Genomic DNA, 7,544 nt, shown 5'->3' with positions numbered 1-7,544 from the left:
CCTGAAATCCCAAAGGATTGTGTATTTAACTTAACATCTAATGTCAAACCTGGTTATTGTAGCGGTCTCTTTTCTACTCTCATCTGACCATTTTAGCTGCTGTTCTCTGACAGTTTGGCCTACAACAGCTTTTTCTTGGGTGTGTGGAAGGGATTCCACCCACTGGTGCTGCAGTTAGCAGGTCTGTGCAGGAAAGTTAAATACTGAAATTACTTGGGGTAAAACAATGAATTTCAACCCCCCCACTCCAACTTATTTCTTGCGCTGTTTCAGTGACCTGTTTGAAGCTGTGGCTCCACACAAACCAGCACATTTCTGTGTAAAGCATGAGCTGAGTGCGTCCTGTGGCTTCTGTGGAGTGAGGGATTCTTCCCCCTGGTGATACCACCCTTATTGATGCAAAATACGTGAAAATCAGTCAAGAGAGGAAGGGGATAACAGTCTGCCTTGGTGACCTGTGCATGCACTGACTGAATTCCACTGACCCAGGACAGTCAGGCACTGGTGTGGCTGGGGACTAAGAAAAGTGTGAGACAAAAGCCCTAGGATTGGGAAAGACACTTGAACAGACTCCCACGCTTGGGTGGTTGCTTTGGCTATTGGAGAAAATGGAATAGTGCTATGGAAACAGTCAAGTTTTGGATTTAGGAATAATTCTGGGAAACCTGAAGCTGCTCTTTAAGGAAACCTCACTACTGGCTCTGAATCTTTTGCTTGCTACACTTGTGAACCAGGCTTTACAGAGTGTAGGCAGGCTGGGGTAAAAGCTGATTCAGGGACTGAATTGGGGGAGAACAGTTTGTGTGCAGGAAGAGGATGATGTGAACCTTCCTTTTTTGCTACTGTGCTAGGGGTGCATCATTTTGGGCTGTGAAGGGGTGAGCCGCTGGGGTGAGGGACTGTGTCAAATTAGGGAAAAGGCCAATTTGGGTTTCTTTTCTCCCTTTATCAGTGATCAGAAAAATACCTAGACGAGAGTGGGAAGCATCTGGTTATGTGTGACAGCAGCCTTGATATGCAGAACAGCCTGGAAAAACTGGCTCAGCAGCAAATCTGTGTGTAGGAGTCAGCCAATGGTGCCACATTAGTTAATGAGGTGAGGAAAGAAATGGAAGTGCTTGTTCTCCAAGTTTATTCTCTATGGAAGATGTATCTGGAAAAGCTTCTAAGTGGATTTAATGGGGATCTACACACTCCCAAAAAGAGTTTTTGTACACATGGTTCCAAAAACAGAGTAGGGCAAGTGATAACAGGTTTTCCCTGTTGGTTGTTTCAGGTTTTACTTATTTCTTAATGAGTGACAGTCCCATGGGTTTGAGGGCAATATCTGAGCCAGTTATTCTCTTGTCCTCACTGGGGCTGCTTCCTGCAGGAATGTTTCCTGAGGAAGAGCTGATGAAGAAATTGGGATGGAGGAACCTGATTAACCCATAAGAGCAGCTCTGGTAGTTGTCTTGAAAAGCTGCACGTTAGCACAGGCTGATGTATGAATTTATTCCATGTTCAAAATGCTCCGGTGCTGCTGGCAGCATGATGATTACTTAAAAAGGGAGGTGGAGGTGGGTGGTGAGGGAAGACAAGACTGAGCATTAGCATCTGCATCATGTAAAGTATATCCATCTGAAAGGGAAAAAGAGATAAAGCCAACTGTGGGCAAGGGGACCTATTTTGGGTGAGGTCAGAACTGATGGGAGAACAGGTCATGAATGTTAGAGAGGGTCATGCTGGAAAGGTGCTTGGGTGGATTTCCTGTGCAGCGAGGAGAGGCAGCAGCTCCTTGTGGCTCTGCTGTTAAAGCTGGGTTTTGAACTGCCACTTGTTGCACATGAAAGATGCAGCAGATCCCCCCCCAAGTGCTGGCTCAGCACAGAGCTGGGATTTGGGGGACTGCAGGAATAAATCTGTTGATTGGCTCATGAGCTAAAATGAAGGGGAAGGAGGTCACTGTGGAAGTCAGTGCCCCGTGGTGGCTGATGGCGTTGCTCAAGTGATCCCAGCAATTGTGCGCTGGTTTGGGCGCTCCTGGGACTGTTCATTCTGGAGTTCAGCTCTGTGTTGCTGCCCTGGGCTGTGGGAAGCATGGCCCTTGCACAGACAGGTGTTAGCTCTTGCTCTTCTGGACAGGGAGGAAAAGCAGAAGCTGCTCTCATTGGTGGTGAGGAAGAAAGAGGAAAAAGAAAGCCTTATTTTTATAATGGGAGTAAACCAGGGGCTAAGCTTGGTGCTGAGATACAAATAATTGAGTTGAGGAGACTGTAACATCCAGAGCAAAGCACTCAAAGTGCAAGGAGTCCTGAAGCAGTCCAATGCAAAACAGACCTGAATAGTCAAAAGCCTGGAAATACGCAGCTGGGAAACTTCTGAACCTATGGCTTCAAGTAGCAGCTGTAAGGAGTAAGGAAAGAAAGCAAAACATTCCTGATCTCTCCTAAAATCCTCCAAAACAAAAGCCCTTCAGGTCTCAGGTGTTGGTGAAATTTAGTGGCACCCGAAATGTTGTTACAGAGCACTCTGGTGTCATTACACCCTTCAAAGAAGGGAAACAATTGTATTGTATGGCTTCATAATGCGTTTCCATGCATCTCATTTTACTTAAATATCTTTTCATTTTAAACTTCAATTGGAATTTCTTTACCTTTGCGGTTCTCTTTAGAGGGATTCTGACAATATTCCTATAATGTTAAAGCCTTCCCTGCACTGCTGTAATTCCTGACTAACATAGGTTGATCCCAAGTGTAGACTGGAAGAGAGCTAGTGCTGGAGCTTGAATGCACTTCATATTGGGTGTGTATTTACAGAATGGAGGGAAGGTGCCCTTGTGTTTTCTGACAATTGGTGAGGAAAATGATGGATAAACTGGGAATATCCTTCAATCGATCCTATTGCCTCCCACTGTCACACACGGTGCTGAGCTCAAGTGAGAGCTCCAGGGACTGGAACCAATTTAGTGGAGTAAACAGGTTCCCTTTTATTAGAGCTTGTTTTCCTCAGCTTTGCAGAACTGAACTTCATGCCCTGCTGTTGATGGTGGTTTAAAACCTCTCACTTAAGCATTTAAACATCTTTGACAGAGCAATTATAATTAACATGATGGACCTAAGCCGCAGAAGAATTCCCAGCTCTTGGAACAAAAATTAGTTTCTCATTCCATAAACTTTTAGGATACTTTCAGTTTTTTTTGTGTTGTAGTAATTGCATCTCCTGAGGTATTTGTGACCTTAGTTTTCCTGGTGGTTCTTTCTTTTAGGCTCGGTACCTGTGGGAGCTGCAGGCCTTAGTGATTGCAAAGACTATTGATATTTGAATTAGTCACCTTTTCTCTTTCACTGTCTAAACTAGCATGAATTAGGTATATGGCTGAGCATTTCCAAGTGGGGCAAAGATCCATGTGAGGATCACCCATCCTTTTCAACCAGAGCTGCCTCCAGACCCTAGGAGCCCTGGAACAGCTTCAGCAATGCTTGGCAGTGATCTGGAGGGCAGGGGAAAGAAGGAAGTCAAACCTGTACACCTGCAATGAAATGGGCAGCTTTCCTGCTGTCTCTGCGTGTAGTCATAGTCTGTGTGGTTTGGTGATACTTCTCCCACCCTCACCAAAGGTTTTGCTGTTTGAAGCTCTAGCAGAGCACTTCTGTGACACCGGACGTCATTGGAGGGTTAACAGGTTGGTCTCATTTGACAGCAAACTCCACGGTCACCTCAGTGTCACTGGTGCCACGTCCCAGACACATCCTGGTATGGTTCTCCACAGAAGAAAAGATGACAGCTCTGGTAAAGGCCACAAACTGGGAATTACCAAAGCAGCCTGAATAGGGAGGGAGTGTGTTCACTGAAGAAAGGAGAAGTTTCCTTCTGGGACAGAAATAAAAAGAATCTGTCTTGTAAATGCTACACGCTGGGGAGAAGTGGAGAGAAACTCTGCAGGCTTGGCTGAATGCTGAGGTTAGCATAAAGTAAGCTGGATAATGAATTATCTAAACCATTGTATAGGCAGACCCTGATTATTTTTGTAAACTACAGTTTAATCAGTGCCATTGATAAAACTCCCAATTTTTTTCTGACTTCTCCAGAGGTTTGTTGGATGCTTATTGCAAATATTCCATACTGTGTCATCTAAGTGTTTGGTTTGAAATCTATTCTGTTTTCTTACAGCTATGCACTAGCATCTAGACAGTGGGTTGTTGTACTGGTTCTCTTTTTACCTCGCCATCTATTTGCCTATCAGTATGTCAAGTAGTCTGTGATAGTTTTTGTTTCAGCATTATTTTTGAGAGTGTTTCTAAGAGCAATCGGCTCTTTGGAACCAGCATAAGTGGTCAAAAGAGTTTTCCTGTTGTCTGGATACAGGAGCATGACAGCACCTACAAAAAGGCAACATATAAATCATCATCAGAACGTGAATTTGCTGAAGAGGGTCGTTATATGCTCCTTAGGTTAGAACAACTTCATGTTTCCTTAGGGTGGAGACCCAGGGAAAGCATTAAAAATGGAGAACTTGATATGCTTGATATAAAAAGAGAACGGCTTAGAGGAGCCGTGCACAGAGCTTTAATACTTACAGCTTTGCTAGGGAAGGGGAAAAAAATCCACTGGCTATTTTAAATGAGTTCTAGTGGTGACCCATGTGATCTGCCCTCTTCTTTCATACACACAAGGGATCTCTCACTGTAAAGAGTGCTAAGTTTGCATGCTTTAATTTTAAAACCCTGCTTAAATAGAGTTCAACTGAAACCTCAACTCTCTTGACATTAGACATGATTATTAGGCAAAGTGAGTACTGTCTTTATTAAACTAACTTGTAGAGCTGGAAAAAGTAGGCAAGCTCCTGGGCATAGAAAGATTTGTCTGCCTTTTCCACCTCTTCTAATCCATCTAAGTCAATCCCAAAACCCTATTTTCTCTTTCTGCTCAATCCTTGCCTTGCTTATGTCCTCAGATGACCACAACTTCATCAGCACTGAAGTATGTGCTATTATTAACTATAACTTGTACAGCAGTGCTATACAAGCAGAAAAAGAGAGGTGTGGGTCCTGCTGGGTGAGGCTGCAGTCTAACTGGAAACCAGATTCCACCTTGAAGCATAACAGGCCTAAGAGGAGGGAGGACCAGGGAGAGATTACCAGAAGATGTGTTTGCACAGACCAGCTCTTCTTACAGCTCCTGCACCTTGAAATGAGTGCACCTCAGAAGTTGCTAGCAGCCTCTCCTCCTTCTTGCTGGCAGTTATTTAAGGGCTTGATGCTAAAAGAGGCAGTTTTGAAGGATGAGTTGAGCAGTATGGCTGGAACTGATGTAACTTAAGAGCTTACACGTTAAAGTCCAGTAGACATGGGCTTCCAATGATGAGCTGGCCTCTCTGTCTTGTCACAGACCTCTGGTGTGGTGTCTGAATGATACAGATACCCCTGAGCAGTTGGAAAGCCGTAACAAGCAGATTTGGCTGTGGAAAATTAGTCTGGATTGCAAGAATGATTTATTCACCTGCATTGTTCTGAGACCATGTTTTCTAGACTAAAACAGACATGTGGCTGATTAATTTCAATGTATGGGAGTCTAGTATGTGCCATGTAGTATGAGACACAGGAAAAAGGGGTTAAGTCTCTCAAAAGCCAGAGTTACATCCTCTCTACTGCCCCATACTATCCAACATCACCTCCCAATTAAGCTTGGTAGGACCTCCTGCAAGGGTGGGATGTGTAATGCTTGGCCCCAGAACTAGGTCTGGGTCTAAGGAGACAGTGATTTATATCAGGGTGCAAACCATGCGCAACCTATTTATATGAAATATTAATATTTCCAAGAAGAATTTTATCATGGGAGGATTTCCCAGCAGTTTAGGGAGCAGCCTTCATTTTTCAAACTCTGATTTAACTGGGTCTGTTCAGGAAATGAATAATTGCTACACAGTCATGATTTTTGCTTTCTCTTAGAATTACAGGTTTAGCTCTTGCCTGCAAGGTTCTAACCCGAATCTGATTAAACAGGAACAAGGTAGGTTTTGCCTTGGACTACAGGATTAACTCTGAAGGAGACTTGATCTGAGTCAGCAAGAAGTCCTCTTGAGCAATGACAGATTCAGACCCTGTGGCTCCAGCAGTGCTCTGCTGACAAACCGTCCTTAAGGCAGCAGCACCAGTGAATCCTGCTTCAAGGGATGTGCAGTCACTGCCCCAAGGCTATTGACTGCTGGAGCATGTATTTACTCCCCAGGCCCAAAGGCTTCCAGGCTGTTGTACTCATAGTTTTCACTTAGGATTGGAGGGTTGAGGAGAGCTCCTACCTGCTAATTGTAATCTTCAGCCCTGTTTACCTGATGGTTTCAGAAGGCCCTGAGGCTGAGTTCAGGCTGTACTGCCTGTGGATGATCCCGCCCACATCTGCTTGTCGTTTAACTTTTCCTAAGTAAAAAAGCCAAGCAAACCAGAGCAATAGCAAATATTCAGGTTTCCCAGTAATTATAACGTTTCCTTGTGCAAATATTTCTAGTGGTACCCAGAACAGTAACTGGGGATCTTCTCTTCACCTTCTCAACCCTCTGCTCCAAGGTGTACACTTCCATCTAAGATAGGTATTGATTTTTGTGGGGAAGGTTCTCCTGATCATGTATGTGTTTTCTATTGTCTCTTTATTTGTTTTAAGAGAACCTTTTCTGCCAACCATCTATTGCTAGTGCAGCATCGCAGGATGCATCACAACTCCCACCAGCCACAAAAATGCTGTAGTTTAGTTTGGGCTTCCCAAGCTTACCTGTGTTACTCAAGGAGCTCTAAACCACAAGGCTGAGCTGGGCAGAGAGCAGCCCAGGTGACTCCACCATATGTGTTGTTTTAAAATGTGAAGCCTGTCCTGTTTTCATCATAATAGCTCATTTTTCATGTTTGAAGTGTTTTCAGACTGCTTTTAGTCCCAGGAAAAGAGGCACTATGCAAGTTACATCTGAGGTTGAGGGACTAGCTCCAGGCCACAGCAGGAGTTAGTATCAGGGCTGAAACCTGGTTTTTGTTATTCCTGTCAAAGCTTTTGAAGACTTGTGCTGTACCTTTAATTCCCACTGGACACTGTTATGGGCCCCCAAGTAAAGCCAGCTAAAGCCTGTATCTGTGTTGTTATTATGTCTCTGTTTTGTTGCTCCACCTTCACTGCAGCAACACTAATGCAAACTTTAGTGCTGCGGCGGTGAGAGTGCGCAGCATTTGTGAGCATTTCTCCCAGTGACATCTCCACACCAATGATAATCCAACAGTTCTGTGTTATCTGATAGCGATGAAATGTGCAGAATCAAAGGTACGGGGATAATTGGGACTCTTGCTAATCATTCTGTGTTTTTTTTTTTTTTCCCCTTCTCAGTGAAGCAACTCTCATGGATTAATTACTACCTGCTATAAATAAGCCCCCCGAATGCAGTCTGCGGGCAGAGGCAAGGGGTGGCTGTCGGTTAATACATCTCAGCTCTCCACGCACCTGTTCGCCCGATGCTGTTGCCATGGGAGCAGCGCTTGATAAGAGAAGCTCTGCTTAATGAGCATGGATCGAGGTCTATATCA

This window comes from Pezoporus flaviventris, unplaced genomic scaffold (assembly GCF_033815535.1).
Source record: "Pezoporus flaviventris isolate CSIRO_AGI_PZ_B2104156 unplaced genomic scaffold, CSIRO_AGI_Pfla_v1 ptg000037l, whole genome shotgun sequence".
NCBI lineage: Eukaryota > Metazoa > Chordata > Aves > Psittaciformes > Psittacidae > Pezoporus > Pezoporus flaviventris.
The sequence above is the reverse complement of the archived record's forward strand: the minus strand, read 5'-3'. Positions refer to the sequence as shown.